At 48.0% G+C, this 11,920-nt stretch overlaps 1 protein-coding gene across 9 annotated transcripts in view; it reads right to left on the minus strand.

The window, feature by feature from the left end:
- Positions 1-11,618, minus strand: part of PPFIA3 (PTPRF interacting protein alpha 3) — a 127,228-nt gene extending 115,610 nt beyond the window's left edge. For 5 of the 9 annotated variants that reach the window (XM_069742284.1, XM_069742278.1, XM_069742279.1 and 2 more), the window contains exon 1: positions 11,385-11,528. The gene's annotated coding sequence lies outside the window, so the exon portion shown is untranslated. Of the gene's footprint in view, positions 1-11,384 lie in introns of all 9 variants that reach the window. The other 4 variants (XM_069742282.1, XM_069742281.1, XM_069742283.1 and 1 more) reach the window with 4 other exon arrangements.
- Positions 11,619-11,920: the final 302 nt, after the last annotated feature.

Genomic DNA, 11,920 nt, shown 5'->3' on the forward strand with positions numbered 1-11,920 from the left:
CTGATCTGATTTGATCCAACGCAGCAAGTAGTGCAGTTACTGCAGAAAATCTTGAGCAGATGAACGGTCAATCAATGACGCTGACGTTGACACTCACTGTCATTAAATCGAGTGGGTTCAATTTTTCAAATGGAATTGTCTAGGGCGTTCCGGCCAAAAGCAATGTTTCACCGTGATCCTTTCCGTCATATAAATCAGGTCCAGTTTGTTTAAATGCTAAACCATTATCCCTAGGACTTAACATATTGCTGGAAAACAGAAAAACCCTTGGATCGTCGCACTCAGGGGTGGACATATCATTGGTGCTGCCGCATAGGGGACCAGGAGGTAAAGGGGTCACTGCTGCCTCCAAAGCAGGTGGTTTTGCATTATGATGAGCTGTTGGCCTGCAGAGGTGTAAGAGGGTGTGTTGTAGAAAATGAGATTCCTCAGAGCTATGGCATTTGTGACCATAGACTGCCACCTATTGCTCAAATGGAACCCGGCGGAACCAATAAGAGGGAAGTGTTTCGCGAAGGAAGAGTCTAGATGGAGCACCAGGTAAGGTGACATTCGTGAAGCAGTTTCCTGATACAAAAGGCCGGAGTGGCAAGGAAGGAGCAGATTTGGTGACAACGAGTGAGCGCAGCAGGATGTGTGCTCGGAAAAATGTTAAAAAAAAAAGCACTCAAGAGGACCAGAACCCTGGGCTGCTGTGTGCGCGTGAGCAAGATATAGACTGCGCCAGGCAAGATCAATGGACCAGACCATGCTGCTGGTCAAGACCTGACTCCATCTCTGCACCAGGCAAGATCCATGGATCACACTACGCCGTGCAAGACCCGAGGCCCAGCCATCATCTGTCTGGACCCAACAGATGACCATCACAGGTTAAAAACTGAAGAGCTGGTGAGGACCTGTGTCCGGAAGTGAACGTCTGCGGCATTGATTAGGAAGTACGAGTGAAGCGGGCCGACACTTCCGACATTGACGTACGGTACAGAGATCAGTCTGGAGTGGTGCAACAGAAGCGGTGGAGAACGGCTCGTGTGCGGGGGACCGACTCGTGTGCGGGAGACCGGCTCGTGTGCGGGAGGACCAGAGAGCCTTGGTTGACTTCATTAGAAGGACTTATGGCCTAGCGAGAAGAACTGAAGACCCCTACTAGGGCCTGGAACATAAAAGGGGATTAATGCAGCAGCACCCTTATCACTGTAGATATACGACGACGTGGTGACCTCGCTCTGCAAGAGTTATAGCGTATTGATAACCACCATGTTGATATTGCATGCTGAATATTGTACTCTGAATAATCCCTGCCTTCCTGGTTCAAATCACATCCTTCTTTTATTTGTACTTGGGGAATAAATAGGTAAGTGGGCAACTTCCGCCTTGTCCTTGTCTGCGTACTGCAGCTAGTGACCTGTTTACAGAGGGCCCATATACTGTTCTTGCACAGAGGTCCACAACAGTCTGTGTCCGCCGGTGTGCACACTTGTGGGGGTGTATCCATGCAAATCAGAGTTCAGATATCCAATAGATACAACCCCAACCTCCTCCTAAATGACGATGCACAGTAAATCGCAAAAAGTTTTCATAGTTGTCAAGAGTTCTGCAAACTGGATAGCAAAGGCAGAAGAAACCCATCTGACAAGCGGCCATTTTAGGGCAATCCTTCGCGGGGAACGTGAAACTTAAAAGTGGTTTTCCAGTTTCGAAAAACCCAAATTCCTAGGTGCAGCATGATTAATAAAAACTGTCCCTTGTTCACTCTCCCTGGGTCCACTGCCAAGTCTCCTTCACTGCTTCTGCTATTGACTGCAGAGAATCCGACAGCGCTGCAGACAATAACTGAGGTCTGTTTGGGCAGAGAGGGTGAACTTATTGATTGGCTGCAGCACTCTAAATGTGACATCAGTGTTGCAGATCATAACAGATGATGGAAGAAGAGGCGGATATTCCACACTGGACCTGGGGAGGGTGAGCAAAGTTTTGTTTTGTTTTTTAATACAATCTGCAGCCGGGGAACAAGGTCCTTCCCAAACCAGAAAATATTTTCAAAATATCCCCAAAAAAATTTGACATTTTGGTGTTTTCAAAAGGATATTTCTCCACGTCCTATGGTTTATAAAATAATAAATAAATTAAAAAAAATAAAATCGAGAAATCTGAGAGTAGTCTTAAAAAAAAAAGATTATGAAGCAGCAACAAGACTGGAAGTACTTGATAAAATACGGTATTAGGGAAGTCCTTGGATGGAAATTCCCTACTAGATCTTCAATGTTCCGTCAGTTAGAGAAATCTAAAGCCTATCTGAACTATCATGGGAACTCCCAATTCCTTGACGCATCCATACTATATTAGGATATTAAATGTTTGCTCATCAATATCAGACCGGTGAGGGTCCGACTCTCGTTGCGGTACCTGGCCACGGCCACTACCCAGTTGACGGAGCTATAGCTACAGCTCCAAAACTCCCAACGTCTGGCCATTGCCAGCACCAGGAACAGCTGATTTGTGAGGGTGTCGGGCATTGGACCCCCACCAATCTGATACTGATGACCTATCATCAATATAAACGTAGTGGAGCAACCCTTTAATGGTCATACAAACCAAATCAATGGTGATCCTGAAGGTGAAACCATCGGAGATTTCAGTGGAGTGCAACGTTTACGGTTTGTTTTTTCTTTTGGTTCTAGTTGCAAAGTTCCATTGGGAGCAAATAGTAAAAAAACTTGTCTTGCTACAGCCAGCGATAGATAGCCACCCACAAAGTGGATAAACCTTCAAACTCATGGAAGAGGTAAGGAATTAGGACTAAATCTCATAGGGTTCTTTTATAATTTCTAGAAAATCATTTAGGAACCAAAGTTGGACTGAAAGTGCTAGGAAAACAACCTGCCACCCATAATGGACTGACAAAAAAAAAGTCTATTGAGGAGTCGATATGTTCTTCTGGCTAATAATACAGAAATCTGTAATCTGCAATGCCACCATTTGTTGAATTCTTCTACAGCGCCTCCATAGGGGGAACTATAGCATTACATGGTATGGGCTGAAAATAATGGGCGGTCCATATAACGAATGGTTGTGTTGGCTCCATGGAAAAAGAATTTTTTTGTAGCTTCATCAACAGTAAGGTCTCAAATTGCTCTACTGTAGTATCCTGAATTACCAAGTCAGATTTATCCTATTTCCTGGACTTTAGAGCATTTCTACCTTTGGAGGACCTAATGTGCCTGAGCAGCCTATTGAGTTCATTGTGACTTGTAATACTTAATGCCCCTGTAGAGGCGCTGCTGGGGGAATTGGTCACTGGCTTCCAGCTCGCAGCCGGACACTGGCTTCCAGGTTTAGAAAGACATTGACTAATTATCCTGGGACCTATGGGATTTTCACTGTTGCAGCGTGACGCAAGCCAAGGTTGATGGCAAATAGGATGCGGTTCTCAGGGCTTCCACCGAGTGGCTACAGATTATGGACATGGCCGCTGGACTGGCTCTTGCCAATCGACTCGCACCATCCCTGGATCACAATGTTAAAGTACCCTGTAGCATAGCTATCAGATCAGAAAAGTCTAGAGGCTTGCCAATACCATGCACCAATACACAGCTTAAAAAGCCATTAAAATGATGGATCGGAAGACTTTTACAAACTCAAATAATTTCTTTACAATGAATAGCGTGGAAATAATAAAATTTGCTGCTTGTCAAAGGAGTTTTCTAATTTTGGAAAAATACTGCTCGATGGATGCATTTGTTTTTTCAAAACTGAGCCTCACGCATCCTCCCCAGGTCCAAGTGCTGAGCATCTGATGTATTTTATTGTCTGCAGCGTTGATGTCACATCGATAGCTCCGAGCTGACTGTCTGACATCACATAGACGTCACTTCTGCCAATGACACCAGGAGTAGCGGCAGAAATTAAACTTTGGGCCAGGGGAGGGTGAGTAAAGCGCAATGGGGGGGTTAATGTAGCCAGGGCACAGTTTTCTGCAACCAAAAAACCAGGAGATCGGTGGGTGAAGTAGTTCTGAACCGGTCTGGAAGTGGACGACCAATTTAAATAACATTTCCAGCTAATACAGAAGTCATTTCTTCCTGATGTGCGGCTACCAATGGTCGTCCTGAGGCTGCTCCCTGGTGAGTGCATGCAGAAATCCATAAGTGATCGACAACCCTTACGAGTAACATAATGGGGACTATACCGCTTGTCAGCAAGTCTATCCAGAAACCAATCTGGTTGGACAAGGATTTTTTGACGACTCTTCAATACGGCCAGAAAATATATAAGATGCGAATGTAAAGTGAGACATCTGTTCTACAATAACCGTATACACAAACACTTCTATAAAAACACCCATCAAGCTTGTAATTTCTGCCATAAAAACCCAGAATCATTTGCTTCTCCCAATAAATACTCGTTTACCATCAAAGAAATGCAAAATTACATACGTATGGCACCTCCCCGTCTAACCCCACTATGTTGCATTAACCCTATAGTAATGGTCTTAAAGGGATACAGCCGCTTCGAAGCACAAAGCAGCCATATTGGACGCATCTTGGCAGGTGGATGGTTAAAATGAACACTCACTAATCCGGGAGGAGGAAAAATAAAAATACATATAGAGAAAGCAATGCAGGCAGCGCTTACATCCTGACAGTGCACGGTGACCCCACCACATTCTGCTGCTTCCATCTCAAGTGTGATATATGACGAGCCGCTTTCTTTCCCATCCCCCCTTTTTTTTCCATCCATAGCCCAGGGAAGGAAGGAGCAGTGCACTGGGGGTTTCCATAGGGGGCTGGGGAGGTGTAAAGGGAATTGTGGCAATGCATAGGATCATTAAAAAAAAGGGCCAAGCAGAAATGGTGCATGGCCAGGAATGGTCCGTCGCCAAAACACTTCTCTGCAGCCAAAAGTAGATTTGCAAGCATTCAGAAAAAAAATAAAAATAAATAAAAAATAAAAAAAATGATGACAGATTTGCCATTCTATAGAATACAATGGAAGAATTAGCTTCCAATTATCTGGATATAATAATATCCACCTTGGGCAAAAATGTATTCCATGAACCTAGTCCTGTATCTAAACGCTGTGGACTTAGGGGGGGCTTGATGGCACCCTCCTGAAATCTGTCTGCCGTAAAAATCCAAAAATTCTTATTACACAGGACAGTTGTGGAAAACCCAACTATTACGCAAGAAGGCAAAGAATGATATCCTGATGAACTAAGTTTGGGGGGCCGGAGACCCTCGGCCGCCTGGATAACGGCGTTTGCACTCACACCGTAAATTCTGCATATTTTTGGAATAAGTGATATTTTATGAACCTTAATTTTTTTTTTTTATAACCAAGGTATTGGTAAAGGCATTTTCTGCTTTTCCACCCCTGGGACCCCCATAATCTGGGACTAGTAAAGCAATTCACTGTCTCAATTTGGAATGGGAGTAGCAGCGCGCGTGCTCCATGTAAACTCCTCCAGAACAGGGGGGGGGGGCTCGGAACCCCCTGATCTGGTGACCGGGGGCGATTCCAGGGATCATTCACTCATCCCTTTCATTGTGGGATAAGATTTGCCATTCAGGGTTCTAGGAAAGTTGGGTGACAAACCTGAATAAAGGCTTAAAAAAATGGCATCGATACCCGAGCAATGCAAAAATGGGAGCCATATGTATCTATAATAAGTGCAGGGAAATGACGGCATCCAATCGATAATCTGCTGATAATGGGCACATAGTAGCGGTACGTCACATACAAGTGCTGGCAGCTGTAGGGAACGCAGGGTCATCGTAGGTAATCCCGGCGTCCACGGACTACAGGGCAAAATGAAATCTGAGCGTTGATATCCAGATTGAAATAAATGGCAGCGATCGATGGAGGAGGGGAGGGCCCGTTCTCTTTCATAGAATGCAATTTTCTAGCATCGCCCATTGATGCAATATGGTGCTAACAGGCGGCCGGTGTGAGGCCTTCGTCGTCTTCTTCTCCCTCCTCCTGCAGTCATTTTTTCACAGCCATACGCTTGGCAAATAATAATCCATTTATATTATACTAAGGTCCGGATAAAAATAAGTTCCCTTCCAGACTGCCAGTTTATACATACTTGGATGCAAGTGCAAAAGGGGCGCACAGGGGTGAAAGATCCGGAGACGCCCGGAAGGTTAGATTTGGGTTAGGACAACCCCGGGAAAACCCATTTATTAGGAGAGATAAAATACACGTCGAAAAGAAAAATTGGGCCTCATTCAGACACCCTTTTTTTTTTTGCGCGCGTTTTTGTGCATCAACGATTTTTAGCAATTTTTGCAAAAAAATAAAAAAAAAACCTAAAATTTTACAATGTTCCTCTATTCATTAAACAATAAAAAAAACGGATGGCTCTAGGGTGACATCAAGGGCGTCCTGGTCCTGTTTGCTTTTTGTTCTTCTTTTATGGATCCATTAATTTGTAAAAAAAAAATGGACATCTTTTTTTCTTTTCTTTTTTTTTTGGGGGGGGGGGGTGCTTGGAAGGCAAAAATTAAAAAAAAAAAAACATTGACAATTATTTACCTAAGAAAAATGCGCAAAAAAAGAGGTAAAGCCTGAACGAGGCCTTAGACTATAGGAAGTAGCGCAGGGTGGTCTCGAGTTCATTCTCTCTCTTCGTATTATTTGTAGCTTTGTACATGGCTGGAGAATAGGTTGGCGCTATATGAACCCCATAGAGATGTTACCAGCACTCTACGGTGTTGCTCCCATGATACAAAATCTAAGGGAAAGATTAAAAAATGGCTATTTGGGAAACATGAAAATGGAATGTATAAATATAGAAAGAGTAAATATTTACATTATAAAACAGCAAGAGATTAAATAAAGCCATAAAAGTAGCAATCACCATAGGAGAGGATACAAGGTGGCTGAGAATGATGCAGACGTAAAAAACGGATGGATACAATGGCATAAATGGGGGGAGGGTTGCAACACTGGTTGTCAGGGAAGGATGTGATCAGGCAAGGCAAGATATGCAGAAATGGGAGAGGGCAGCTGATAATGCTCCATTAATCCCTTCACTGCCGGAAGGGCCTGCAAAAAAAAAAAACACTCAGAGGGATGGAGAAAGGCAAAACTGCAAATGGGTGGGCTGATCAAAAAAAAAAAAGGGCAGGTGCCAGATGAAGACAGGAATGATGTAAAAGCTTCCCCCATAGAGATGCCGACACATGCAAACCACATCACTGGGAGGAGGCAGCGTTTAAAGGAGCCAGGGGCAGCAAGGAGGGGGTTAACAACATCATGGCGGACATTGCCAAAAAGACAGGGAGATGTCACCCAGAGTGGTACCCGGCCCTCCTCCATTACTGAACAGGTGCTGCCCATCATCCGCCCACCCGTGGCTTACCTGCTCTCCTCCGGGTGGGCCTCTCCTGATGGTGATGATGTCTGGGGTCCTACAGAGTTCTTCTTTAGAGACCCCCTAAGCCTTGGAATTAGAGGCCCCTAATAAGACCCTCCATTATACCAAGTCCTTCTGTATTACTGAGCCTCAATATTACACCTATCCCCCCTGTATTACATGGTACCCCCCGCCCTAAAGCTTGGATCACATGACCTCTTCTTGTTACAATGTATCAGCACAGAAGATTCTATCCCTGCTCCATTACATTGTATCATCCCAGGACCTAATATCACAGCTCCTCACCCCAGGTCCTTATATCGCAGCTCCTCACCCCAGGTCCTTATATCGCAGCTCCTCACCCCAGGTCCTTATATCCCAGCTCCTCACCCCAGGTCCTTATATCCCAGCTCCTCACCCCAGGTCCTTATATCACAGCTCCTCACCCCAGGTCCTTATATCACAGCTCCTCACCCCAGGTCCTTATATCACAGTTCCTCACCCCAGGTCCTTATATCACAGCTCCTCACCCCAGGTCCTTATACCACAGCTCCTCACCCCAGGTCCTTATATCACAGCTCCTCACCCCAGGTCCTTATATCACAGCTCCTCACCCCAGGTCCTTATATCACAGCTCCTCACCCTAGGTCCTTATATCAAAGCTACTCACCCAGGACTTAATATCACAGCTCCTCACCCCAGGACCTAATATCACAGCACCTCACCCCAGGACCTAATATCACAGCTCCTCATCCCAGGACCTAATATCACAGCTCCTCACCCCAGGTCCTTATATCAAAGCTCCTCAACCCAGGACCTAATATCACAGCTCCTCACCCCAGGTCCTTATATCACAGCTCCTCACCCCAGGTCCTTATATCACAGTTCCTCACCCCAGGTCCTTATATCGCAGCTCCTCACCCCAGGTCCTTATATCACAGCTCCTCACCCCAGGTCCTTATATCACAGCTCCTCACCCCAGGTCCTTATATCACAGCTCCTCACCCCAGGTCCTTATATCACAGCTCCTCACCCCAGGTCCTTATATCACAGCTCCTCACCCCAGGTCCTTATATCACAGCTCCTCACCCCAGGTCCTTATATCACAGCTCCTCACCCCTTGTTCTTCTATCACAGCTCCTCACCCCAGGTCCTTATATCACAGCTCCTCACCCCAGGTCCTTATATCAACGCAACTCACCCAGGACTTAATATCACAGCTCCTCACCCCAGGACCTAATATCACAGCACCTCACCCCAGGACCTAATATCACAGCTCCTCACCCCAGGTCCTTATATCAAAGCTCCTCAACCCAGGACCTAATATCACAGCTCCACATCCCAGGACCTTATATCACAGCTCCTCACCCCAGGACCTGATATCACAGCTCCTCACCCCAGGACCTGATATCACAGCTCCTCACCCCAGGACCTAATATTACGGCTCCTCACCCCAGGTCCTTATATCACAGCTCCTCACCCCAGGATCTAATATCACAGCTCCTCACCCCAGGACCTAATATCACAGCTCCTCACCCCAGGACCTAATATCACAGCTCCTCACCCCAGGACCTAATATCACAGCTCCTCACCCCAGGACCTAATATCACAGCTCCTCACCCCAGGACCTAATATCACAGCTCCTCACCCCAGGACCTAATATTACGGCTCCTCACCCCAGGTCCTTATATCACAGCTCCTCACTCCAGGACCTAATATCACAGCTCCTCACCCCAGGACCTAATATTACAGCTCCTCACCCCAGGACCTAATATTACAGCTCCTCACCCCAGGACCTTATATCACAGCTCCTCACCCCAGGACCTTATATCACAGCACCTCACCCCAGGACCTAATATCACAGCTCCTCACCCCAGGTCCTTATATCAAAGCTCCTCAACCCAGGACCTAATATCACAGCTCCACATCCCAGGACCTTATATCACAGCTCCTCACCCCAGGACCTGATATCACAGCTCCTCACCCCAGGACCTGATATCACAGCTCCTCACCCCAGGACCTAATATTACGGCTCCTCACCCCAGGTCCTTATATCACAGCTCCTCACCCCAGGATCTAATATCACAGCTCCTCACCCCAGGACCTAATATCACAGCTCCTCACCCCAGGACCTAATATCACAGCTCCTCACCCCAGGACCTAATATCACAGCTCCTCACCCCAGGACCTAATATCACAGCTCCTCACCCCAGGACCTAATATCACAGCTCCTCACCCCAGGACCTAATATCACAGCTCCTCACCCCAGGACCTAATATTACGGCTCCTCACCCCAGGTCCTTATATCACAGCTCCTCACTCCAGGACCTAATATCACAGCTCCTCACCCCAGGACCTAATATTACAGCTCCTCACCCCAGGACCTAATATTACAGCTCCTCACCCCAGGACCTTATATCACAGCTCCTCACCCCAGGACCTTATATCACAGCTCCTCATCTTACAGTGCACCCCCAATATAACAGCTCCTCACCTCTGAATCCTGTATTATACTGCTCCCCCTGTATTAGAGCCCCTCACCCCAGAACGTTTTATTACACTGTACCCTGTGTTACAGCTCCTCACCATTATAATATATTACACCCCTGTATTACAGCCCCTCACCTCTGTATTACGGCTCCTCGCCACTGTATTAGTGCTCCTCACCCCTGTAGTATATTGTACCCCCTGTATTACGGCTCCTCACCCCTGTAGTATACCGCACCCCTGTATTACAGCTCCTCACCCCTGTAGTATACTGCACCCCTGTATTACAGCTCCTCACCCCTGTAGTATACTGCACCCCATGTATTATAGCTCCTCACCCCTGTATTACGGCTTCTCACCCCTGTAGTATACTGCACCCCATGTATTACGGCTCCTCACCCCTGTAGCATACTACACCCCTGTATTACAGCTCCTCACCCCTGTAGTATACTGCACCCCTGTATTACGGCTCCTCACCCCTGTATTACAGCTCCTCACCCCTGTAGTATACTGCACCCCTGTATTATGGCTCCTCACCCCATGTATTACGGCTCCTCGCCCCTGTATTATGGCTCCTCGCCCCTGTAGTATACTGCACCCCTGTATTACGGCTCCTCACCCCTGTATTACAGCTCCTCACCCCTGTAGTATACTGCACCCCTGTATTATGGCTCCTCACCCCTGTATTACAGCTCCTCACCCCATGTATTACGGCTCCTCGCCCCTGTATTATGGCTCCTCGCCCCTGTAGCATACTGCACCCCTGTATTACGGCTCCTCACCCCTGTATTACAGCTCCTCACCCCTGTAGCATACTGCACCCCTGTATTACAGCTCCTCACCCCTGTAGTATACGGCACCCCTGTATTACAGCTCCTCACCCCTGTAGTATACGGCACCCCTGTATTACAGCTCCTCACCCCTGTAGCATACTGCACCCCTGTATTACGGCTCCTCACCCCTGTATTACGGCTCCTCACCCCTGTAGTATACTGCACCCCTGTATTATGGCTCCTCACCCCTGTATTACGGCTCCTCACCCCTGTAGTATACGGCACCCCTGTAGCATACTGCACCCCTGTATTACGGCTCCTCACCCCTGTAGTATACTGCACCCCTGTATTACGGCTCCTCACCCCTGTAGTATAGTGCAGCCCTGTATTACAGCTCCTCACCCCTGTATTACAGCTCCTCACCCCTGTAGCATACTGCACCCCTGTATTACGGCTCCTCACCCCTGTATTACGGCTCCTCACCCCTGTAGCATACTGCACCCCTGTATTACGGCTCCTCACCCCTGTATTACGGCTCCTCACCCCTGTAGCATACTGCACCCCTGTATTACGGCTCCTCACCCCTGTATTACGGCTCCTCACCCCTGTAGTATACTGCACCCCTGTATTACGGCTCCTCACCCCTGTATTACAGCTCCTATACCCCAGTATACCCCCGGCTGTGGCTCTCCCACCCGGTGGCTCCCGTCTCCTCCCTCTGCTCTGGGTATCTGGATGCTGGGCTCCCGTTTTCCTCCGCTCCCTACCTCTTCTCCTCCAGTGTCGGTCAGCGCTGCAGGCTGTGGAGCGGAGATGCAGGTGTCCCGGCTCTGCAGCAGCTCCGGCAGCCGGCGACAGGGGAAGGAAAGCCGGTGTCTTCCAGCTCCATCATCCCTTCCAGCTGACACCCCGCTCCTCCCACATCGCCCAAACAACGGGGTGCACAGAAATCACCCCTATTACCAGCCCAGCCGCCGCCGCCCCGCCCTGCCGCCCAGGCCACGCCCCCGGAGGGTAGACGGACGTGGCACTCAGCCAATGGAGAGGCCACCTAGCCCTACTAAGGCGTGGCTACACTGTCGGAGTGACACAGACTTGGACCAATGGCGAGAGAGGTGTGTAAGGAGAGGCCATCTGCCAATCCGAAGCGAGCAGAGGCGGGATAAAATTTAAGGGATGATGTCATCCCGAGCGTGGTGAGGCTGCTTAAAGGGAAGGTGTATCAGTGGGTGGGGGGAGATGATGCCAGGCAGACGGCGAGAGCAGGTGGGCACTGCCAATGCAGCAGGCAGGGGAAGCCTGG

Source organism: Ranitomeya imitator, chromosome 10, assembly GCF_032444005.1.
Source record: "Ranitomeya imitator isolate aRanImi1 chromosome 10, aRanImi1.pri, whole genome shotgun sequence".
Taxonomy (NCBI): domain Eukaryota; kingdom Metazoa; phylum Chordata; class Amphibia; order Anura; family Dendrobatidae; genus Ranitomeya; species Ranitomeya imitator.